The 25,968-nt window shown below is 50.7% G+C and overlaps 1 protein-coding gene and 1 long non-coding RNA gene across 2 annotated transcripts in view; both read right to left on the reverse strand.

The window, feature by feature from the left end:
• The window catches only part of LOC142295509 (phospholipid scramblase 1-like), a 126,132-nt gene extending 114,277 nt beyond the window's left edge, over positions 1-11,855 (reverse strand). Inside the window, exon 1 of the mRNA XM_075338606.1 lies at positions 11,735-11,855. The gene's annotated coding sequence lies outside the window, so the exon portion shown is untranslated. The remainder of the gene's footprint in view (positions 1-11,734) is intronic.
• Positions 11,856-12,696: 841 nt separating this feature from the next.
• LOC142295510 (uncharacterized) lies at positions 12,697-13,549 on the reverse strand. The gene is made up of 3 exons (XR_012751481.1): positions 13,366-13,549; positions 12,977-13,079; positions 12,697-12,819 (listed from the first exon to the last, which is right to left on the reverse strand). It is a non-coding gene; the product is annotated as an uncharacterized LOC142295510 (long non-coding RNA).
• Positions 13,550-25,968: the final 12,419 nt, after the last annotated feature.

A 25,968-nucleotide genomic window follows, 5' to 3' on the forward strand; every position in this document is an offset into this window, starting at 1 on the left:
TACGTAGCGTTCTTATTTTTTGGGATCTATGGCTCAGTGATGGCTTATTTTTTGTGTCTTGAGCTGACGTTTCTAATGGTACCATTATGCTACGTTTTGATCGCCTGTTATTGCATTTTGCGTAAAACTTGCGACAACCAAAAAACGTAATTTTGGCGTTTGGAATTTTTTTGCCACTATGCCGTTTACCAAGATTAATTGATTTTATATTTTGATAGATCGGGCATTTCTGAACGCGGCGATACCAAATATGTGTATATTTATTTATTTTTTTAACCCTTTAATTTTCAATGGGGGGAAAGGGGGGTGATTTGAACCACTGGGCTGTGAGCAAAGTTTCACCGTTTGTCACAGCCCAGCGTCACTCCTGCTTGCAGTGCTCTGCAGTGAGGGAGGAGGGAGCAGGGAGATGCTGGGCTGTGACGCAGGGCTGTGATGAGCGGTGAAACTCCGCCCACAGCCCAGTGAATCACGGAGACTGGGGCCGGCCACGGTGATGTCAGGTCAACAGGAAGTTGACGTAACATCACCGGATCCCCAAGGTCACGGAGCCCCAGGGGTCACGCGATGGAGAAGAACGGTACGCAATAGCGCCGCTCACAGGCACTATTGCAAATGCAAGGTATTTGAGAGAAACATTGTTTCTCAACATAATATCGATCTAGCAAATCATGAAAAGGCTTGAACCACCCCTTTAAGGCTTCAGTGACATGGCCATTTTTTTGTTCATATGCTATGCATATTCTTTTTAAAAGAGAACACACTATACTATACAGCTTTTCATACCATGATGATCTGCAGAAATAAATAGTGACAGATCTGTGTTTGTTCTGATAATATTTAAAAAACACATATGGACCATCAGAATGTCAATACAAAACAACTAAGCATAATGCAAGACTGGGTAATCAGAAAATCCAATGGAAAAAATAGTATATAGAACACAATAATATGATCAACTGAGCAAGTTATATCTATTGGGCTTGGATCACCAGGAACACTAAGTATGGACGTGGATTTTCTTTATTAGGCATCTTATCCCTGGGCACTTAACCACATTGGGGAGGTGTTTTGCCGTGCTCCTCTGGACTCCTAGACAGTTTTCCTCTATGCGTTTGTAAGATCCTGCTTTATTCATTTACTTTGACTTACTGTCATGAATTTACTCATGGGGAGAGAGGACTCAGTTGATTCACTTTGGCTAACCTTTGACCATTTATCCAAACCCTAATTTTATGTGTGGGCTTATTTCCATCTCTGCCAACAGATATAACCTGCCCAGTTGATCATATTTTTGTGTTCTACATAATGTCTGTTCCATTGGATTTTCTGATTACCCAGTCCTGTATTATGCTTAGTTGTTTTGTATTGACATTCTGATGGTCCATATGTGTTTTTAAATGTTTTTAATTGTATATGTTCATTGTGTGGGTTTCCTTGACACTTAAGGTGGCTTTACACGCGACGATATTGCTAGCAATTTCTAGCGATATCAAGCGTGTAAGTACCCGCCCCCGTCGTGCAAGCGAAATCGTGTGATCGCTGCCGCAGCGAACATTATCGCTACGGCAGCGTCACATGCACTTACCCGGTCGTCGTCGCTGTGACTGCCGAACAATCTCTCCCTCAAGGGGGAGGGACGTTCGGCATCACAGCGACGTCACTAAGCGGCCGGCCAATCAAAGCGGAGGGGCGGAGCTGAGCGTGATGTAAACATCCCGCCCACCTCTTCCTTCCGCATTGGGGCCGGCGTCAGGTGAGGAGACGTTCCTCGCTCCTGCGGTGTCACACATAGCGATGTGTGCTGCCGCAGGAGCGACGAACCACATCGAAAAACAACCCTTACTGATTTTTGAGTTTGGGACGACCTCTCCATGGTGAACGATTTTCACCATTTTTGAGGTCGCTTAAGGTCGCAGGTACGTGTCACACGCTGCGATATCGTTAATGACGCCGGATGTGCGTCACTAACACCGTGACCCCGACGATACAACATTAATGATATCGTAGCGTGTAAAGCCCCCTTTAGTGTCTAGTGTGTTTTTGGGGGTTTTTTTTGCAAGCATCAATAAAAACTACTTTTATACATTTCTATATATTGTGTCTGGTTGATCCCTCGTTCTATGGCCCTCTTTCTCTTGTTTTTCACTTGCCATGCTTTTGTGCCAGGGGAGATCCCAGAGATAGTTGTGCCCTCCGTATACTTCTGTTGTTCTGATAATATTATAACACAACATCTATTACGGCCTGGAGGTATAATACATGTTATATGGATAGGAGGAGCACATCATAAAGAATAATCAAACTTCATTTTTTTATTGTATAATGTTAAAATTTTGAAATTTTAACTATTTACGGAGTTTTCACTATTGAGCCTGACATTCTCAAAACATCTGTTCTATGACTAAAAACTTATTTTTCAATTTTTCTTTTTTGAAATTCAACCTCTGTAGATAAATATGAGTGTAACAATTATCAGACCATAGCACGTGATAATAAAACAAGGAAAGCGCACATCCCCAGATACACACTGCTACTCACCAGGCTCCTGGTCTACAACTGTCTCATAGGTAAAGTGCTTTTGCTAATGACGGTAATGTCGTTAGTATCTGTTTTCAAGACTTGTGACGGCCATGATGCATGGTAACACTAGAATAAGCAGTGACAGAAGGAGGATTTCATCAAGTTTCATAAATGAGTCACAAACTTAAAGAACAATGAGGGTAAACTTACAGTCAATGATTTTAAAGGGGTGGTTAACAATTAAATATTAAATTTCTCATTTGAATTAGGCAAAATATAAACTTTATTGATAGCAATAAAAATATTTCTTATGTTTATAAACCGTGTGCAGAATTATTAGGCAGGTTGTATTTTAGAAGATTTTTTTTATTGATCAACAACTATGTTCTCAATCAACCCAAAAGATTCATAAATATCAAAGCTTAATATTTGTGGAAGTTGTAATGTTTTTTTTTTAGATTTGGCTATCTTAGGAGGATATCTGTTTGTGCAGGTAACTATTACTGTGCAGAATTATTAGGCAAATTAATAAAAACCAAATATATTCTCATCTCACTTGTTTATTTTCACCAGGTAAACCAATATAACTGCACAAAATTTAGAAATAAACATTTCTGACATACAGAAACAAAACCACCAAAAAATTAGTGACCAATATAGCCACCTTTCTTTATGATGACACTCAACGGCATACCATCCATAGATTCTGTTAGTTGCTTGATCTGTTTACGATCAACATTCCATGCAGCAGCCACCACAGCCTCCCAGACACTGTTCTGAAAGGTGTACTGTTTTCCCTCCCTGTAGATCTCACATTTTATGAGAGACTACAGTTTCTCTATGGGGTTCATATCAAGTGAACAAGGGGGCCATGTTATTATTTTTTCATCTTTTAGACCTTTACTGGCCAGCCATGCTGTGGAGTAGTTGAATGCATGTGATGGAGCATAGTCCTGCATGAAAATCATGTTTTTCTTGAACGATACTGACTTTTTTCTGTACCACTGCTTGAAGAAGTTGTCTTCCAGAAACTGGCAGTAGGTTTGGGAGTTGAGCTTCACTCCATCCTCAACCCGAAAAGGTCCCACAAGTTCATCTTGATGATACCAGCCCATACCAGTACCCCACCTCCACCTTGCTGGCGTCTGAGTCGGAGTGGAGCTCTCTGCCCTTTACTGATCAGCCTCTGGCCCATCTATCTGGCCCATCAAGGGTCACTCTCATTTCATCAGTCCATATAACCTTTGAAAAATCAGTCTTAAGATATTTCTTGGCCCAGTCTTGATGTTTTATCTTGTGTTTCTTGTTCAAAGGTGGTCGTTTTTCAGCCTTTCTTACCTTGGCCATGTCCCTGAGTATGGCACACCTTGTGCTTTTTGATACTCAAGTAACGTTGCAGCTCTGAAATATGGCCAAACTGGTGGCTAATGGCATCTTGGCAGCTTCACGCTTGATTTTCCTCAATTAATGGGCAGTTATTTTGTGCCTTTTTTTCCCAACACGCTTCTTGCGACCCTGTTGGCTATTTGCCATGAAACGCTGGATTGTTCGGTGATCAAGCTTCAAAAGTTTGGCAATTTCAAGACTGCTGCATCCCTCTGCAACACATCTTACAATTTTGGACTTTTCAGAGCCCGTCAAATCTCTCTTCTAACCCATTTTGCCAAAGGAAAGGAAGTTGCCTAATAATTAAGCACACCTTATATAGAGTGTTAATGTCATTACACCACATCGCTCCTTATTACAGAGATGCACATCACCTGATTTACTTAATTGGTAGTTGGCTCTCAAGCCTATACATCTTGGAGTAGGACAACATGTATAAAAAGTATCATGCGATCAAAATACTAATTTGCCTAATAATTCTGCACACAGTGTATATTGCTGTTGCTTTGGGGCCCCATACTTCTCCTAACTTTCTGCTAGTGCTGTCTAGTGCTAGCGAGAAGCAGCCACTGCCAGTGCTCCAATTCTTAAAAAAGGTCTGTGGCGCCCTGGACAAACCAGGACGTCACAGGTACTGCAACAACACACCCCACACCCCGGCTAGGCACATCAAAGTCAAACACAAATCCTTGTTGCCTCCCTCCAGGGGCTGATGTCCACACCAGGGGGTGGAACCAGGCAGTTGGCCCCACCCACCGAGGAGTTCACAGTCCTGGAGGCGGGAAAAAGGAAGGAGAGGAAAGAGATCAGTTTTGAGTTTGAGGAGTGGAGAAGTGAAGTGGCAGTGGAGCAGACTGACCGTGTCCGGGTGCGTGGCCCGGGCACATACAGCAAGGTTGGCAGACGGTGGTGACCGTCTGCAGGAGAGGCTGATTGACGTGAACCGTAAGGACCGTGGACGGGCGGTGGCCTGCCGGTACCGGATCGGGGAGCGAAGAGAAGCCAGCACCATTCGGCAGGGCTTACGGACCCCGACCAGGCTAGAAGTCGCCGTAAAACCGGTCAAATCCGTTAGCGAAGGGAACCTCCGGGGTTTCCCAGCAGTCAAGACCCGATTGAAGGCAACCGCTCAAACCGTAAAGGGAAATACAGTCACCGCCAAGGCTACAGTTCCCAGGGCCAGAGCCTGCGGGAAAAAGGGGCTCCCTCAGCCTCCATCCAAGCTAGGGAGCGGGTTACCGGTGGGAAGCCACCAGAACCGAGAACATAACACAGGTGAAGGGAAAGGCAGTCACCGCCAACCTACCGGGAGTAGAACCACCGCAGCCGTCTGTGGGACCCGTCCATCCAGCCGTTTGTTTTACCGGAGACTTTGCATTCATCATTGGCTGAGTGAGTACCACTGTGCCGTGCCACCACGCCGGACCCTGACAGCAGGAAATGTCAGATGGGCAGTAGCAGTGAAGAACACTGATGCAGAATCTCGGCAGATGCCCGAGCCTGCAGGACGTAGACCTAAATTAGGGATGTTCCGCTGTATCCAGGACAGTTGCGAGTATAGATAAGAGGATCAATTCCCAGGACTCGGGTCCAGCATCCAAGCCATGTCAATTGTTTTTGCCATTTGGGTTTTGCACTGCAAAGCTGAGTTTTTGACCAAAGTTCTGCAACAAAAAGGCTGCAGTTTGAACTGCATAGTGCGGACAAGAAACCCAAATTCCCATAGACTTTGCTTGAAAAGCAGAACACAACCATTTTGGCATTAAATGCTGCAGTTGAAAAAGCAGCAAAAAAGCAGGTAAAAAGCAACGTGCGGACATAGCCTTACCGTCTGTCTTCCAGATTCTGAACATTGTTTTCCAGGGCTGGTACCAGATCATTTTATTGTAAGGTGTTATTAGTTGCTATTACACATCTGCCTGGTGAACAACTACCAACAAGTTTCTTTAAGCTCTCATTCACATGACAGTATTTAAACACGTATGTGAAAAATGGTACCAGTGTCATCAGTGTTTTGGATCGGCGTGTCCTTAGTGTATGGTCCGTGTGTCTATTTTTACCATCAATGTTTCTCACTGATGGATAAATAAATAAATTCCAAAGCTTCTCCTATACTTTGCAATGTTAAATACAGCCAGCACATAGACACCATCCGTGAACTTTATGTATTTTTCATGGACCCATAAACTTGTATTGGCTTGTTTCGTCCATGCTGCCAGAAAATAATGGACATGTCTTTGTGTGTTTTGCATGTGTCGCGGGCGGAGGAGGGGACGCTGTGCTCACCCACTGCTCGGGTCCGGCTGCTGCTGCTGCTGCTCGCTCGGTCGGTGGCTCGAGCGGTGGGCAGGATCCCGGGGACTCGAGCGGCGCTCCTCGCCCGTGAGTGAAAGGGGGGGGGTTTGGTTTAGGGATATTGTCCGTGACGCCACCCACGGTTGTGGTGAGGTTGTGACACCACCGCTGCTCTGGACGGGGATCCCGGGAGCGATGACAGGGAGCAGCTTGGATGTTGTTTCTCCCCTCCGTGGGTAGGGGGGTTGGTTGTCCCGGGGCCCGGTGAGGGTTAGGGATGGCAGGCGGGTTACGGGGCCTGGTGAGGTGCAGGGTCGCGGGGGCAGCGCTGTGCCGCACGGCACGGTGGTACTCACTCAGCCAATAACGAATGCAAAGTCTCCGGTAAAACAAACGGCTGGATGGACGGGTCCCACAGACGTCTGCGGTAGCTCTCCCGGTAGGTTGATGGTGACTGCCTTTCCCTGCACCTGTGTTGTTTTCACGGTTCCAATGGCTTCCCACCGGAAACCTGCTCCCCAGCTTGGATGGATGCTGAGGGAGCCCCTTTTGCCCGCAGGCTCTGGCCCTGGGAACTGTAGCCTTGGCAGTGACTGTTTCCCTGTACGGTTTGGGCTGTTGCCTTCAATCGGGTCTTGACTGCTGGGAAACCCCGGAGGTTCCCTTCGCTAACGGATTTGACCAGTTTTACGGTGACTACTAGCCTGGTCGGGGTCCGTAAGCCCTGCCGAATGATGCTGGCTTCTCTTTGCTCCCCGATCCGGTACCGTCGGGCCACCGCCCGTCCCTGATCCTTACGGTTCACGTCAATCAGCCTCTCCTGCAGACAGTCACCACCGTTTGCCAACCTTGCTGTATGTGCCCGGGCCACGCACCCGGACACGGTCAGTCTCCTCTACTACCACTTCACTTCACTCTCAAAACTCTATCTGATCTGACTCCTTTTCCCGCCTCCAGGACTGTGAACTCCTCGGTGGGCGGGGCCAACCGCCTGGCCCACCCCCTGGTGTGGACATCAGCCCCTGGAGGGAGGCAACAAGGATTTGTGTTTGATTTCGGTGTGCCTAGCCGGGGTGTGGGGTGTGTTGTTGTAGTACCTGTGACATCCTGGCTTGTCCAGGGCGCCACATTCCCCCTTAGTAAAATGCAGACCATCCGCGGGCTGCCTGTCCATCACCGGTTTTATTTTTGTTAACTGTAGAAAAGGGGTAAAACACATACAAACATTAAAACATTAAAACATAAGCATTTGCATCAATCTTCCCATAGCGGGAGGTACGGTACTTAAACGCTGCAAACGGTAACGGCTTCCGCTCTTCTCCCACCCAAACAACCTGGCCCTGATGCTGCCCCTAAGAAGTGGGCAGCACCCTTGCCCCAGTCCATCACCAGGCTGCCCGAGTGGGTTCTGTCTCTTTCAGGGGACCCACGTCCATGGGGAGCCCCTGAACCCCCGGAGGATCGCCACCGGTTTCGGTAGTGGCTGGCCTGGGCCATCCCTTTCCTCCAGGCCATCATCCCAAATCTGCCTCTCCGGAGGCGGTAACGGAATTAAGCCAATAGCATTTTTATTTACATTCCACTAAGTTTGTGGTTGCCCTGCAAGTTCTTGGGCTTGTCCGTAAGCAGTTCCTTACGCAAGGATTGCAGACAGTCCCTACGGTGACAATAGTTGCCGGCAATGGCCGGTTTAATCAAAGTGCCAATCTGGTTACTTCTTCAGGTGATTCCTCTTATTATTCACAACTTTTAAACTGGTGGTCCCAACGGGGACAACTGCTGACAACGGTGGACCGCTGACTTACTCCAAATCCACGGTGTCGGCCAGGGGAGGGGGCTGGGCAGATACTCGGGCCTCTTGACTGCCCCTCAGCTTCGCATCCAGCGCAAACCAACCCCTCTCCCCGCAGTGCCTGGTGTATTGGACCAAGTCTCCCGGCATCAGGTTGCGGCCTGGATGGTCCTCGAGTAGGTGGGCATTGACATCCCGACGGGCCACGAAGATTTCGGTCTCCAGGCCCGGCTTGTATATGAACCCGTACCCCCCGACGGACGTCAAACCTCCTCATTTGTCCTTCATAGAGGGGGCCCCGTACCCGGAAGGTGGCCTGGTGGAGGCTTTCTTTTTCCTTTATCGTATGGGCTACCAGCTCCGCCTTCCTTCGCTCCCTCTCCGCAATCTCCTGGCCCAGCGGGGTCTGTCCTCTGTCCCAGTAAGGGGCTACTGCGGGCCCCAGCGCATGGGTCGGGCCCCACGAGACCTCCTTCACGCTGCCCAGGACTGGCATTCTGGGGGAAGGTCCCGCGGTATCATGGCCTGGGGTGCTGCCCTGCAGCGGCAACCTGGCGTGGCCTCAGCGTGGGGGATGGGCACAGGGGTCGTCTCCCACTGGACCTCCTGCATGGAGCGGTCTGTCGGCACCGGTTCGGGGGAAGTCTCCACAGGTGCCTCCGGTGTCTCTCTTTCAACGGCCTCGGACTTCGGCACCTTCCACGGGAGCGGCTCCGGGCGGTCACGGACCCCGGCTGCAGGTCGGTCCGCCTGGGCATATTGGCGGGGTACCGCTACCGGTGGTGGTGGTAGCGGGCCTAGTGATGGGGCAGCAGCAGCCAACATGGGTAGCGGGGGAGGTAGCAGGGCGAGCGGGTGTAGACCGGGCCCCTCGGCCGCGATGACCGACCCACTAAGGGTACAGGGGCGTGGGTCACTTACCCTCTCTTCCAAGACTCCATCCACCTCGCGTCTCCATATGGCCGCCACCACCTCCGCTATGTCGGCCTCCCACTCCTCCAAGAGGAGTTGCATCCTGATCTGCAGCCGCTGTTGGAGCTGGGCGGTCCGGATCTCCACCCACGCCGCGGTTCCAGGCGCGGGGGCTACGGTGCTGCGGGACGGTCAGTACATCGCTGCGGCGGCCTCTTCCAGGAACCACAAGATGGCCGCAGAGTCCTGGCGTCCCTGCTTTTATAGCCGCGGGCTACATGCGGCCAGACGCCATCCGTCCCCCTTAGTCTTTTTCCGGCTCCTCCTCCACAGGGGCGGGGTTTCGGTTTTCACGCCTCCACTACTCAGGAAGACGCTCGAGCGGGGATTTTTCACGCCCCAAAATGGCGGCTTCTCAATTTTTTCGGCCGGACACCTCCGGCGGTCACAAGGCGCACCTCTACCAGACGGCAGAGTGGTAAGATCCTGTTCGTGACGCCAAGTTGTCGCGGGCGGAGGAGGGGACGCTGCGCTCACCCACTGCTCGGGTCCGGCTGCTGCTGCTGCTCGCTCGGTCGGTCGAGCGGTGGGCCGGATCCCGGGGACTCGAGCGGCGCTCCTCGCCCGTGAGTGAAAGGGGGGGGGGGTTTGGTTGACATCCTGGCTTGTCCAGGGCACCACACATGGACACGCAGTCTGTGTGAAAAAAACACGGACATTTGAATAGCACCATAGATTATAATGAGAATGTGTATAGCTTGCAACTTTCTAACATAGATATTAATCTTTAATTACTCACCATTAGCAATATGTCAGACATTAAAGAGTGTTAGGTATCACTTTTCTGAATGAAAATGGAATTGTCCCCATTGACTTACAGCAAGCAGAGGTCTTGAAAATCAGAACAGCTGTGATGACCTGGACTATTCAGGTCGTCATAGGGTTCTGCACTCTCTTTTTTTTAGTGCAGGATTCAACCCCCCATGGTTCTGGGTCTCCATCTTGCAGTATTGCCTCCATCAGCATTCACAAATTCTAGATACATCTTGCACCCCACCTGTCAGGCACACCAGTGGGCTGCTTAAACAGGAATAGGGCCGCCCACCTAGGGGTCACACAAGGAGGTGGGAGGTGTCAAGTCAGTCGAGTGGTAGCCCTCGAGCTGTGAGGAGCTCTGAGGAAGCTGGGAGTTGTAGCTCCCAGGGGAGAAGCAGACTAGGTTGCAGACGGTGATCTGGACCTAGAGGAGTCGGACCCCCGGTCGCAGGGGATTGAGTCTAGGTGCCTGGGACCTGTCTTGGAGGACGGTCAGCAGCCTGGTCCTATCACCGGTCTGGGACCAAAGGCACATTGGGGTACACGGACTCTAGATCATGGAGAAGCTTCAGGCGACCCGGCAATTAACCTGCGGAGGACAGGGCCTATATGGACTGTTCCCACCAAGCTCAGAAATCGGGGGCACTAGCGCAACGAGGGGGACAGGGCTTTCCAAACAAGCGGCCCACTGAAATCCCAAACGTGAGCCCCTGAGAGCAGGCTCCCTCACTTAGCCATAGTGGGAGCGGAGCCCGGAAAGCTCCAAGCTGACGGGCCAAAAAGGACACTCTAAATTTGTGCCAGGAGTCAGGTCACGGACAACCAGGCAGTGCTGCAGGGGATGGGAACCGGATGAGTTCCCCTCAAGAGCAACGGCAATCAGAGACTTGGTTTACCCTGTTGTCAGCATCTGCTTTATTGCTGAGTGAGAACCCGACTGACCCCTGTAACCAGCGAGCCAGTGCTCCCCCTGCATCCCATAGCACCATCCAGAGTCCTGGGGCCTTCCCCTACCCGTGGAGAGTAACGTCATCTTGCTGTCCCACTCCATCACCACGGGTACTCCCAGCGGCAGTGGCGGTACTCCCAATTACCGTAAATTGCAGGTGGCATCACAAACTATATCTCTCCCCTGTAAATATCCCCTTTTCCATTTGAGCGTGGTCCCTAGCCCCCAGGTCAGGAGACCCTTGAGCCACAAGTAATCGTCACCCCCAGATCCGAGCAGTTTGATCCGCTGCAGGGGCGGCACACAGCCATATGGTCACTATAACAAGTACTACTGTGGTTTTCCGAAAATAAGCCCTCCCCCAAAAAATAAGCCCTATCGGGAATTTTCTGACTTTTTGGGGTAAGGTTTAAATATAAGCCCTACCCCGAAAACAAAAGCCCCAGTCGTGGTTCAATAATGAAGTGTTCAAGCAGCTAAAAAAGTTAAAGAATACTACAGGACACTTCATTATAGAAAGCAGGCACCCCAAAAAGGAAGAAGAAAAAAGACCCTGCAATGATACTCAACACACACGTTTAATCTACAGTGGAACGTACACCCACACACATCAGATTACGCACACAATCAGATCACACAACCACACACATCAGATAGCACATACACATCAGATCGCACACACAAACAGATAGCACACAAACACCAAATTGCACACACAAATATCGGATCACACACTCAATCACACATCAGATCGCACATACACACTCACCATGTTGGGCGATACCGATTGCTTCTGGCCGACAGAGAATCCTGGGATGCAGTGTGGTTGAACACATACAGGACCTGCAGTGGAACGCATCAATGCCTCCCTTCAATGAGTCCTCCATGCACTCCAATGTACTGCTTCCCATCTTTCCCTGCTGGTCGGTAGGAATCCATATCGCCGGAAGTATTGAGTGTGTGCAATCTGATGTGTGTGTGTGTGTGTGTGCGTGTGTGCGTGTTATCTGATGTATGTGAGTGTGTCAGCCAGAAGTAGGGGAGAACCATGTGGAGCTTACCTGCTGGGAGCGTCCACTGAAGATCATAGGAGGACCTGGGAGCCCCGCAGATGTCCGGGGTCTGGTAAGGATGATTCTCTTCAGAACGAGTGTCTGCTTTTTTGAGGGATTCACCTACCCCCAACCGTCTTTCTCCAAGAATAAGACCTACCCAAAAATATGCCCTAGTTGACCCATGGTACGGTTTTAATATTAGAGAGTGTAGGTACTGTCCCAACTGGGTACAACTTGTCACGGTGGGATGGCTTTATGCTTTTTTTTTTTAATCAAAAAGTGTTTATTAAGTACCCTAATTTTATTTATATGCAGTATGCTTTTATTTAGTTACAGCAGGGTATACGTCCATATTATTTTTGCCTTTGGTTTTTCTATGTCAGGTGAAGGTAATATTGTTGGTTCCAGCCTTGTTACAGGGCCGGTCCCATGCATCCATGTTGCAGCATTTGACTATTCTGTGCCAATTGTTGCAAGTTTTTCTGACCTTATTTTTTGGAAATGTGCAGACTCCAAGTAGGGTCTTAAAAGAGTGTCTTGTCTGTGCTGGCGCACACCAGACGCACGATACTGTTGAGGGGGAACAAGTCTATTCCCAGGAGCTCGATGCTTTGATGCTCATCGGTGTGTACTTCTCTTTGCAGGGCAGAGGGGAACTATTTTTCTTCTTCATGGACTTCGGTTCTCGTGGGTCCTCCGGATCATGACTCGTCCTATTCGGAATCACCGACCTCAGGAGCTTCTCTGTCCAGTACTCGTTTGGTGGCTACCAGGGCTCTCTTACAGTTTAGTTTGCAGTCTCTCTTACAGCCGGCACTGTGCCTCTTCCCAAACTGTCGTTCCCACAGACTTCTCAGGCAGTGTCTCCTCTCTTTCACTTTCCTAGACGACCTGACTTTTCCTGTTCCTGCCCTAAGCTATTTTCCCGCTTTTTCTCTGCTTCCCATACTTTTTGTGTAATGGACACTGCACTCTCTTGTTGATAAAATGAAGACAAAAAGTTTTTTTCTTTGCAAAAAAGTGATTATTTATTTGATGGCGACAAAAGATGGTGGACGTTTCGGCCCAACGGCCTTTATCATGTATAGTCGCTGTGAAGTGAGAAATAAAGAAATCAATATTTATATATATTACATAATATACAACTATATACAATAGATACCATGTCTGAGCGTATTATAAAGTATGACTAGCTCACAGTATATCACGGTTACAGTCAGAATATAGGGGTAATACATTCTCTCATACCTCCACAAGAGGGCTGTTTCAGAAGAGAAGAAGATAATGGAGCAGGATGGAAGGAGTACCACCAAGAATAGTTTATGATACAAGATTTTCCAGAGGATGAAGTCTGCAGAGGAAGGATATGTGTTAATTGATTATAAATGACAAGTTTATTGTGTATACAGATAAGGAACCTTTATCATTGATTTTAGGAATAATATTTCAATCAGTGTTATATGGGATTGTTGGAGCACCGGCGATTTCAAGGGGTGAATATCGCAAACAATAGGGAGCAGTGATTAAATAGATCTTCTTTACATTCACCTTGAATGGGTTTTTTTAAAAATATATATATATATAAAAAAACAAAAGAGACATCAATGTTTACTATATTCCAGCCTCTATGCACATACCTAGAAGCAGGTTAGATTTCCTTTGGCTGGAAGGAATTTGTGTACATGTATTCCAATGGAAGAGATTTCCAGCTAAAATGAGAATAGATCATGCATTTTTTAGTACTATTAATTCATAGGCTTATATAGTGCTGGGCAGTTATAGAGTAATATTTGGCAGGTTTATATAGTGTTGAAAGAGACTTTTACAAGTACCTTTTATCTTTATATATTCATGTGAATCACAGACGTTTGGGTGGTTGTAAGGGGTGCTTCACACATAGCGAGATCACTAGCGAGATCGCTGCTGAGTCACGGTTTTGGTGACGCAACAGTGACCTCATTAGCGATCTCGCTGTGTGTGACAATGAGCAGCGATCTGGCCCCTGCTGTGAGATCGCTGCTCGTTACACACAGAGCTGGTTCGTTTTCTTCAAAGGCGATGTCCTGCTGTGCAAGGACGCATTCTGTGTTTGACTCCTAGACAGCGACCTTGTTCACGACTCACGTAGGCGTGCATCTTCGTTGGTTTCCACGCCCTCTCTGTTCTGATTGGTGATCGCTACTGCGTTCTCATTGGACGTCTCATTGGGCGTCTTCCATTCTTTGTTCTATTGTGTAGGGCTAGTTTTCACTTGTCCTTGACCGCGTGTAGCAAGCAGATCGCAATACAGTCCATTCTGCATCGCTTCATCCGTTCATCAGATATTCTGGGCGTTGTACTCTGCAAGGTAGGCATTTTTTTGAGGTCGCAAATGCATTTCCATAATATTATTACATTTATGTAACACTAAACAAGTATCTATCATTGTCTTATTGAACATTGTGTGTTTATGCTTCTACACTTGCAAGCAAATGGTGAGAGGGCTTGGCTTCTATCTGTATACATGCTTTTCTATGGGCAGACATTTTAACCCCTTCATGACTGACCTTTTTTTTACTTTCCGTTTTTATTTCGCCATTCTTTTTCTGAGAAACGTAACTTTTTTTTTTCAGTCAATATGGTCATGTGAGGGCTCATTTTTTGCGGAAATAACTGTACTTTTAAATGAAACCATAAGTTTTAACATATAGTGTACTGGAAAATGGCAAAAAATTTCCAAATGATGAAAAATTGTAAAATAAGTGCGATAGCGTCTCTATCACAAGTTTTTACCGCTAACCATTTTTGCGCAGATGATACCTTTTGCTCGCCTAAAATATTTCATTTTGCACAATGCCTTGCACAATTTTGCTCGTGCCTGGCAGGCACACATCTCAGCTGTGAAAATCAGCTGAGATGTGCGCTCATCGCGGCATGCTGCCGCCGGCGGACCGCAGGCAGTAACATTATGACATTTAGGACGTAATATTACTGCCTGCCTGCGGTCGTTAAGGGGTTAAGGGGGTCTCATGTGTATACAACCGTATACAGTACGTTTTGTGGCACACTTATAAATGTAATTAAACGTTTTTTTGCTTAAATTTTACTATGTATAGTAATAATAGCGATATTTTTTTGCTACTATTCTCATGTTTTGCATTTCATTGTCATTTCCTAGATTACACAACATGAACGATGAGGAGTGTAATCTTGTGGTGGCTGCTTTGCTGCTTGAGGCAGCTCAGCTAGAAAATAAGGCACAGAGGAGGCGTTCCAAACAAAAACGGCGCATGTGGACAAGAGAGTGGCTGCTGAAGAGGTCTGAATTCACGCACATGCAACTGGTTAGAGAGCTTCAGGAGAAGAATCCTCACGATTTCAGCAACTATCTACGGATGTCGGAGGAATCCTTCAAACTATTGCTGGAAACAATAACGCCAGTCATTCAACGGAAGGATACAGCAATGCGTGCTGCTGTCCCGGTAGATGAAAGACTGGCCGTCACGCTCAGTTTCCTCGCCACCGGTCGCTCGCTGCAGGATTTACACTTTTCTTCAGCCATTTCACGGCCCCTGCTTAGCGTATTAATTCCTGAGACTTGTAATGCAATTTACAACTGTCTGCGCAGCTACATTCAATTTCCCAACACGGAGGAGGAATGGATAAAGATTGCCTCTGATTTTGATCGCCTCTGGCAGTTTCCTAATTGTGGAGGGGCGTTGGACGGGAAACATGTCCGTATCACTCAACCACCTAACAGCGGATCATACTTTTTTAACTATAAGGGCTATTTCAGTGTCATCCTGATGGCTTTGGTGAACGCCAATTACGAGTTTATATTTGTAGATGTAGGCATGAACGGCCGAGTTTCCGATGGGGGTGTTTTCGAGCAAACACGTTTTGGCGATCGTTTGAACAACTCTGACCTGCACTTGCCTCACAACTCACAGACTACTGGCGAATTTAATTTTGTTTTTGTTGGGGATGAAGCCTTCCCGCTTCATTCAAATCTTCTAAAACCGTATCCTCAAAAAAATCTTACAGAGCAAAGGCGCATTTTTAACTACCGATTGTCACGGGCACGGCGGGTAGTGGAAAAGAAGGATTTTTGTGTACTCACCGTAAAATCTCTTTCTCTGAGTCTTCATTGGGGGACACAGGACCATGGGTTATGCTGCTGTCACTAGGAGGCTGACACTAAGTAAACAGAAAAAGTTAGCTCCTCCCCAGCAGTATAACCCCTGAGCCGGAGGCGGGCTCAATCAGTTTAGTGCACAAGCAGTAGGAGGAGAACCAAACAATCCTGGATAAGAAGGGAATTTTGTTACTTACCGTAAATTCCTTTTCTTCTAGCTCTTATTGGGAGACCCAGACGATTGGGTGTATAGCACTGCCTCCGGAGGCCACACAAAGCAATTACACTAAAAAGTGTAAGGCCCCTCCCCTTCTGGCTATACACCCCAGTGGGATCACTGGCTCACCAGTTTTAGTGCAAAAGCAAGAAGGAGGAAAGCCAATAACTGGTTTAAACAAATTCTCTCCGAGTAACATCGGAGAACTGAAAACCGTTCAACATGAACAACATGTGTACCCGCAAACAAACCAAAAAATCCCGAAGGACAACAGGGCGGGTGCTGGGTCTCCCAATAAGAGCTAGAAGAAAAGGAATTTACGGTAAGTAACAAAATTCCCTTCTTCAGCGCTCTATTGGGAGACCCAGACGATTGGGACGTCCAAAAGCTGTCCCTGGGTGGGTAAAGAAATACCTCATGTTAGAGCTGCAAGACAGCCCTCCCCTACGGGGAGGCAACTGCCGCCTGCAGGACTCTTCTACCTAGGCTGGCGTCCGCCGAAGCATAGGTATGCACCTGATAATGTTTGGTGAAAGTGTGCAGACTCGACCAGGTAGCTGCCTGGCACACCTGTTGAGCCGTAGCCTGGTGTCGTAATGCCCAGGATGCACCCACGGCTCTGGTAGAATGGGCCTTCAGCCCTGATGGAACCGGAAGCCCAGCAGAACGGTAGGCTTCAAGAATTGGTTCTTTGATCCATCGAGCCAGGGTGGCCTTAGAAGCCTGCGACCCTTTGCGCTGACCAGCGACAAGGACAAAGAGTGCATCCAAACGGCGCAAGGGCGCCGTGCGGGAAATGTAGATTCTGAGTGCTCTCACCAGATCTAACAAATGTAAATCTTTCTCATACCGATGAACTGCATGAGGACAAAACGAAGGCAAAGAGATATCCTGATTAAGATGAAAAGAGGATACCACCTTCGGGAGAAACTCCTGAATGGGGCGCAGCACAACCTTGTCCTGGTGGAAGACCAGGAAAGGAGCCTTGGATGATAGTGCTGCCAGCTCAGACACTCTCCGAAGAGATGTGATCGCTACCAGAAAAGCCACTTTCTGCGATAGTCTAGAAAGTGAAACCTCCCTCAGAGGCTCGAAGGGCGGCTTCTGGAGGGCAACTAGTACCCTGTTCAGATCCCATGGATCTAACGGCCGCTTGTACGGGGGTACGATATGGCAAACCCCCTGTAGGAACGTGCGCACCTTAGGAAGGCGTGCCAAACGCCTCTGAAAAAAGACGGATAGCGCCGAGACCTGACCTTTAAGGGAGCCGAGCGACAAACCTTTTTCTAACCCAGATTGCAGGAAAGAAAGAAAGGTAGGCAATGCAAATGGCCAGGGAGACACTCCCTGAGCAGAGCACCAGGATAAGAATATCCTCCACGTTCTGTGGTAGATCTTAGCGGACGTGGGCTTCCTAGCCTGTCTCATGGTGGCAACGACCCCTTGGGACAATCCTGAAGACGCTAGGATCCAGGACTCAATGGCCACACAGTCAGGTTCAGGGCCGCAGAATTCCGATGGAAAAACGGCCCTTGGGACAGTAAGTCTGGTCGGTCTGGGAGTGCCCACGGTTGGCCGACCTTGAGCTGCCACAGATCCGGATACCACGCCCTCCTCGGCCAGTCTGGGGCGACAAGTATGACGCGGCTGCAATCGGATCTGATCTTGCGTAGCACTCTGGGCAAGAGTGCCAGAGGTGGAAACACATAAGGGAGCCGGAACTGCGACCAATCTTGCACTAGGGCGTCTGCCGCCAGCGCTCTTTGATCGCGAGACCGTGCCATGAAGGTTGGGACCTTGTTGTTGTGCCGTGACGCCATTAGGTCGACGTCCGGCACCCCCCAGCGGCGACAGATTTCCTGAAACACGTCTGGGTGAAGGGACCATTCCCCTGCGTCCATGCCCTGGCGACTGAGGAAGTCTGCTTCCCAGTTTTCTACGCCGGGGATGTGAACTGCGGATATGGTGGAGGCTGTGGCTTCCACCCACATCAGAATCCGCCGGACTTCCTGGAAGGCTTGCCGACTGCGTGTCCCCCCTTGGTGGTTGATGTATGCCACCGCTGTGGAGTTGTCCGACTGAATTCGGATCTGCCTTCCTTCCAGCCACTGCTGGAAGGCTAGTAGGGCAAGATACACTGCTCTGATTTCCAGAACATTGATCTGAAGGGTGGACTCCTGCCGAGTCCACGTACCCTGAGCCCTGTGGTGGAGAAAGACTGCTCCCCACCCTGACAGACTCGCGTCTGTCGTGACCACCGCCCAAGACGGTGGTAGGAAGGATCTTCCCTGTGATAATGAGGTGGGAAGAAGCCACCACTGCAGAGAGTCTTTGGCCGTCTGGGAAAGGGAGACTTTCCTGTCCAGGGATGTTGACTTCCCGTCCCATTGGCGGAGAATGTCCCATTGAAGTGGACGCAGATGAAACTGCGCAAACGGAACCGCCTCTATTGCCGCCACCATCTTCCCGAGGAAGTGCATGAGGCGTCTTAAGGAGTGCGACTGACTTTGAAGGAGAGCCTGCACCCCAGTCTGTAGAGACCGCTGCTTGTCCAGCGGAAGCTTCACTATCGCTGAGAGAGTATGAAACTCCATGCCCAGATACGTTAGTGATTGGGTCGGTGACAGATTTGACTTTGGGAAGTTGATGATCCACCCGAACGCCTGGAGAGTCTCCAGTGCAACATTCAGGCTGAGTTGGCATGCCTCTTGAGAGGGTGCCTTGACCAGTAGATCGTCCAAGTAAGGGATCACAGAGTGTCCGTGAGAGTGCAAGACTGCTACCACTGCCGCCATGATCTTGGTGAACACCCGAGGGGCTGTCGCCAGACCAAATGGCAGAGCTACGAACTGAAGATGGTCGTCTCCTATCACGAAGCGTAGAAAGCGTTGGTGCTCTGTAGCAATCGGCACGTGGAGATAAGCATCTTTGATGTCTATTGATGCTATGAAATCTCCTTGAGACATCGAGGCAATGACTGAGCGGAGGGATTCCATCCGGAACCGCCTGGCGTTCACATGCTTGTTGAGCAGTTTTAGGTCCAGAACAGGACGGAAGGAGCCGTCCTTTTTTGGAACCACAAAGAGATTGGAGTAAAATCCTCGCCCCCGTTCCTGAGGGGGGACAGGGATCACGACTCCTTCTGCTCTTAGAGAGTCCACCGCCTGCAGCAGGGCATCTGCTCGGTTGGGGTGTGGGGAGGTTCTGAAGAACCGAAGTGGAGGTCGAGAACTGAACTCGATTCTGTACCCGCGAGACAAAATGTCTGTTACCCACCGGTCTTTGACCTGTGACAGCCAAATGTCGCAAAAGCGGGAGAGCCTGCCACCGACCGAGGATGCGGAGGGAGGAGGCCGAAAGTCATGAGGTAGCCGCTTTGGAAGCGGTTCCTCCATTTGCTTTCCTGGGGCGTGAGTGAGCCCGCCAGGAATCTGAGCTCCCTTGTTCTTTCTGAGTCCTTTTGGACGAGGAGAATTGGGCCTTGCCCGAGCCTCGAAAGGACCGAAACCTCGACTGCCACTTTTTCTGTTGAGGTTTACTTGCTCTGGGCTGTGGTAAGGAAGAGTCCTTACCCTTGGACTGTTTTATGATTTCAGCCAATGGCTCACCAAACAGTCTGTCTCTAGATAATGGCAAGCTGGTTAAGCATTTTTTGGAACCAGCATCTGCTTTCCAGTCCTTTAACCACAAGGCTCTGCGCAAAACCACAGAATTGGCGGACGCCATAGCGGTATGGCTCGTAGATTCTAGGACAGCATTGATAGCATAGGTCGCAAACGCAGACATTTGCGAAGTTAGGGACGCCACCTGCGGCACTGCTGGATGTATGAAAGCATCCACCTGTGCTAAACCAGCTGAAATAGCTTGGAGTGCCCACACGGCCGCGAATGCTGGAGCAAACGACGCGCCGATAGCTTCATAGACAGATTTCAACCAAAGGTCCATCTGTCTGTCGTTGGCATCTTTAAGTGAAGCGCCATCCTCTACTGCGACTATGGATCTAGCCGCAAGCTTGGAAATTGGGGGATCCACCTTTGGACACTGGGTCCAGCGTTTGGCCACCTCAGAGGGAAAAGGATAACGGGTATCCTTAGAACGTTTAGAGAAACGCTTGTCTGGATGAGCGTCGTGTTTCTGGATCGATTCTCTGAAGTCAGAGTGGTCCGAAAAAGCACTTAATTTACGCTTGGGATACAGGAAATGGAACTTCTCCTGCTGTGCAGCTGCCTCCTCTGCAGAAGGGGCTGGGGGAGAAATCTCCAACAGTCTATTAATTGCCGATATAAGGTCATTAACCATGGCGTCACCATCAGGGGCATCCAGATTGAAAGGAGCCTCAGGATTAGAATCCTGATCACCGTCCTCAGTCTCATCACCGAGAGACTCTTCTCGCTGAGACCCTGAGCAGTGTGATGACGTGGAGGGTCTTTCCCAGCGAGCTCGCTTAGGCTGCCTGGGACTGTCATCTGAGTCAGAGACTTCAGCCTGTGATGCTTGAGACCCCCTTGAAGTACGGATTAGTTCCAACTGAGGGGGACCGGAGAGCATAGACACAGCAGTGTCCATGGTCTGAGTAACTGGCCTGGACTGCAAGGTCTCCAGGATTTTTGACATAGTCACAGACATTTTATCAGCAAAAACTGCAAAGTCTGTCCCCGTCACCGGGGCAGGGTTCACAGGCGTCTCTGCCTGGGCTACCACCACATTAGGCTCTGGCTGACGAAGTGCCACTGGGACTGAACATTGCACACAATGTGAGTCTTTGGAGCCTGCCGGTAGATCAGCCCCACATGCAGCACAAACAGTGTACACAGCCTGTGCCTTGGCACCCTTGCGTTTTGCGGATGACATGTTGCTGCCTCCTCAGAGCAGTACAGGGTGTCCAGCCAAGAAGCGACCTTACAGTGCAACTATATATATATATGGTACTAAGAAAAAAGTACACTAATATAACACTGAGGCACTAGTGGGGCCAGCACTAAAGTGCAGCTTACCGCCCGCTTAGGAGCGGGTGTGTGGTCGCCGAAATCCCTTTAGTCTGGGTCTCCCAGAGCCTGCTGCCTTTCCCCAGCCAGACCGCATGTGTAATGGCTGCCGGCGTCCTTGTGGAGAGGGGGGGCGGGCCCTGGGCGTATACAGACGAAGAGCGGGAAGCCTGCTTCCCACTGTGCCTAGTGAGAGGGCTGGAGCATGTAAATAAAGCTCCAGCCCTCAGCGCTGCCAATTGAGCAGCGTCTCTCCCCTACCCTGATTGACAGGGTGGGGGCGGGAACGAAGCGGCGCTAGGCCGCAGAAGCCGGGGGCTAAAGTTAGAAGCGCCGCCGCCGTAAAAGCGCGGTCGGCGCAAAGTCCCCGGCGCACCACAAGTCGCAGCTGCGCCGCCGCTCCAGTAGCGGTCGGCGCAGTAGTTCCCAACATGTAACGTCACTCAGCAAAGCTGCAGTGACCTAACCCCAGCGCACAGCGCTACTGTCCCCGGCGCACTATAACGCTCAGCAAGCCTTGAGAGTGTCCGTGCCTGCCGGGGACACAGAGTACCTGAAAGTTGCAGGGCCATGTCCCTGAACGGCACTCCCGCTCCAAATCCAGCAGGTTCTCTGGGTCTGTGGATGGAGCCCGGCCTCAGGGCTTGGAGGCCGGTAGGATCCCACTTCCACAGAGCCCTCCAGGGGATGTGGAAGGAAAACAGCATGTGGGCTCCAGCCTCTGTACCAGCAATAGGTACCTCAACCTTACAAGCACCACCGCGGGTGAGAAGGGAGCATGCTGGGGGCCCCATATGGGCCCTCTTTTCTTCCATCCGATATAGTCAGCAGCTACTGCTGACTACAAACAGTGGAGCTATGCGTGGATGTCTGACCTCCTTCGCACAAAGCAGAAAACTGGTGAGCCAGTGATCCTACTGGGGGTGTATAGCCAGAAGGGGAGGGGCCTTACACTTTTTAGTGTAATTGCTTTGTGTGGCCTCCGGAGGCAGTGCTATACACCCAATCGTCTGGGTCTCCCAATAGAGCGCTGAAGAAAACAAGGTAAAAACTACGATCATTAGTCGTGTGACCAGTGGCATGGGAATATGGCCACTGGGGTAACCGGCAGGTAATATATAACAAGAAACACAAGCAGGGTGGGTGCTGTGTCACCCAATGAAGACTCAGAGAAAGAGATTTTACGGTGAGTACACAAAAATCCTTCTTTCTCTAGCGTTTCATTGGGGGACACAGGACCATGGGACGTCCAAAAGCAGTCCCTGGGTGGGAAGAGAACCATCACCAGAGATAGGAAGGAGCCGCTTCCCCCTGTCGGGCTTGACCCAGACCTACAAGCACCTACCTTGATACAGGTGTGCGACTGCCGCCCGCAAACCTTACGCCAAGACTGGGCTCTACCAAAGCTTGGGTGTGACCCTGGTCAAAACTAGTAAAGGTATGCCGACTAGATCAGGTGGCGACCCAGGGGACCTGGCCAGTCGACGTCTGAAGTCCATCCGTCCAAGGGGTATCCCTTGCTCGGTAGACCGCGGCGGAAGTCCGTCCTTCGTGCGATAGCCTAACCATATGGAGGAATGGATCAATGTGAAATTCTGGCCCTTGGCGCCGGCATGCGCCTCTTGGGAACAGGTGGAAGGATGGACTGACTGTCGGTGTAACCGAAAAGTGGTGTCCTGCAGACCTAAAGACTGAGGGCTCATACCAGCCCTGGAACGAACTAGGCCCTCATTTTGGCTGAGAGAGGAGACTAGAACCGAACACCGAAACCTAAACTCCTCTTCTGGAAGAAACAGCAAGCTGCCTTGGACAGAACGAAGGGTTCTGCCGGAGCACCCCCTTGTCCTGCTAGAGGAGCCGGAAAAGGGGGAAAAACGACAAGAGGGCTGTCCGCCCTGATGCCGTCCGTAACCAAAAGACGGCCACGAGGAGCCCACCTATCAAAACAGGTGGGAGCAGGGAAAAAAAGAGTACCCTGAAGCGAAACCATCACTGGATTAAGGTCCCACGTTTCTAGTGACCGAAGATACCGCCGAGCCAGATGGACGCTTCCCTGAGTGGAGGCCGTGATCGAAGAACGGAAAGTGAGAGGACTCCGAAAACCCGAACAATCGAGCAGCCACCTGGTCGATACAGGGAAACGCGAGAGTGCCGCATCCAGAACTGACTGGAAGAAGGCCAGCAAGAAGGAGGGGAGGGAGAGAGAGGAGAAGGGAAGATGTGCTCCTCATACCACCGGGGGAGCTCTGTACGAGTGGAATTAAATCCTCGAGGAAACTGGACTCCCCAGCCCTCACCATTTGTCTGCAATCTTCTTGACAACAGACCTGACCGAGCCAGAACCCGGGATCCACTGGTGAGCCCGTTGGACTTGGGACTTCTGAGTCCTGGTAGAAGAGAGGGGCCCCGACACGGATGAACTGGGCGGTCTGGAAGGAGTCACGGGGCATCTGCGAGGAGTTGAGCAAGATATGTGAACTATGCTCACCTGGGCTACTCCAGAGCCTTCCTCTGCCCTGGTCCATCTTGAGAACCCTCAAGATCATGGGAAACCGCGGGAAGACGCACAAGAGCCTGAATAGGCTTCACGACCGGTCGAGGGCATCGTCACCTAGTCCAGAGCAGGTGGCACCCACGATGCCCCATTGACCTGAAAGTTGGATCGCAAGACCAATAGGACCACGACTGGAGATCTTCCTTCGCCGGGGAACTGGCTGGTGACTTCCCTGTTGAAGAGCCATTTGCCTAAGCGAGGTCCTTCTTGCCGAGAGAATCGGCCGTCCAAACGTCCACGCTAGGTATGTGGAGCCGAGATTAGCGAGTGAAGAGACCTGTCCCAGAGGAAGATCTTCTAGGCTTCTTCCCTTGCCATGACACTCCCTGCATCACCCTGGAGGATGATGCACGTCACCGCTGTGGCATGGTCCGAGTGGAACCTGAATGGGCCACCCCTACCAAGAGAATAATTGTAAACCGGGCTAACCGGAGGGGAGAAGGATACCCTAGCACGGGGGACTGGTGACGGTTGATAACACGCTCCCGAGGAAGAAAGGGGAGCTTCAAGGGACGGTTGTGAAAACTGGTCCGCAAGGAGGGGATTGACGAGTCCCCCACGAAGACGGAACCTTCCTGACTCCGTTCTTCAGAGTGGTCCGCTGGGGAGTCAAGGATGAATCTGGTAAGTGCACCGCCGCTATTCCCGCCACAGACTGCCGAGGGCTCGCATAGCAAAACTGATGGAAAAAAACGGGCGCGGGTGGCAAAGGGTACGCAGGACTCTGCGCCCGGTAGAAAACTACTCCTGCGTGAGGAGTAGCTACCCGTGGACGGGCTCGTTACCGTGCCTAAGAGATGATCTACCGGGTAGGGATCTGAGAGGACTCCCTCCGGAAGCTCAGCTACCCTAGTAGCGAAAAGTGATGATGACGGTCTAAACCTCAAGCGCGGGCCCTTGAAGGGAGAACTCTGGTCCTCTAGGTCGTTTCTGGGCGGAGTGAACCTAGCAGCCCTGTAGCGTAGTATGCGCAGGGACAGTGATCCCTGCAAGCGCTCTCAAAAAAACTGGAACGGCCCACTGTCCCGCGAGGCGGAGGGACTGTTGGAGGGATAGAGGCGCCCTGACGGGTGCGGCGTGAACGGACTGGGACCTAGCTGTAGGGGGACGATCCTGATGCGTCTGGCCAATGCCGGGAAGAGATGTACTCTTCCCTTACGTAGCCTAGGGGAGAGAAGTACTCTACCCTGACGTAGCCTAGGGGAGCAACTGGCCCCGCCCATCTCTGAAGGGCGTTCACGTACAGTCGGAAGGGAAGTCAGCGACTCCTTAGACGTCGATTCCAGTTCCTAATCCTGAGTCAGAGGTCTCGACGGGTGTACACACTGATGCTAGAGGCTCAGGCCGAGCCGCAGTCAGACACCAGGTCTGTGAAGAGAGGGTACTCACGGAAGATGATAACCAGTCCAGGGTCGGCATAGGTGGAACGTGGTCCGCCGCGTAGGGTGTCCGCGGAGACCCTGCGGAGCGTCACGTTAGGGACGAGAAGCCAGAAGGAACCCAGGCGGGTCGATTACAGGGTAGCGCGCCTCTTCCTTTCGGAGCCCCCCTTCGAGAAGGGGTAATGACAAGTAAAGGGACTTACCACTGGTAAACATCGTGCCCGGGACATAACCATGCTCACGCAGTCAGCACGGCGAACTCTGGATGTCCCCTGTAAGCCGCAGGGGCCCGCCACATTCGTCTCTTCAAGATGACATGCCCCCTCTCTCCGGAGCCCTTTGGGGGAATGATAATGGCAATAACACGACTTACCGCTGGAAACGCAGTGTCTAGTTGCTGTTCGTGATCAAACAGCGACTCCAGTGTAGCATGCCCATTTTGTCCGAAAACCCTCTTGGAGAAAGGCATAATGATACTGACAAGACTTACCGCTGGTAAACTTCGTGTCCGGTTGTTGTCAGTGATCACGCGGTAACTCGGCGAACTCTGGATGTCCACTGATTACATCAAGGGTCCGCTCCAAATGTCTTAAAGGAGACCTGCGTGCACAGAGAGAAGAGGGCTGTCCGTAGCCTTACGGCTTGACTCACCATTCCTAGCAGGCTACTTGTCATGCGGCAAAAACATCCAGGTCCTGCTCGGAGTTCACCAGAGGTGAAACGCCTGGGCCATCACCCGAGAGGTCGAAAGGCTACCGAAGGACAGGCAGTCTGGACCTGGGGATTAAGGTGAAACCTGGGGGGCCGCAGAAGATGATACCTGGCGGGTCCGCTTCCGGCAGAGGAACCGGCCCCTGGTATGGGACTCACCTCCCCGAGGGGATTGCGCCAGTCCTGTGGATGATCTGAGAGAGCGTCGGCCAGGGACGCAGCGCATGCGCACCAACCCGAGGAACGCCAGCGAGGGGATTTAGCCAGAGCCAGGCGC

The sequence above is a fragment of the Anomaloglossus baeobatrachus genome, chromosome 3 (genome assembly GCF_048569485.1).
Source record: "Anomaloglossus baeobatrachus isolate aAnoBae1 chromosome 3, aAnoBae1.hap1, whole genome shotgun sequence".
In the NCBI taxonomy this organism is placed as follows: domain Eukaryota; kingdom Metazoa; phylum Chordata; class Amphibia; order Anura; family Aromobatidae; genus Anomaloglossus; species Anomaloglossus baeobatrachus.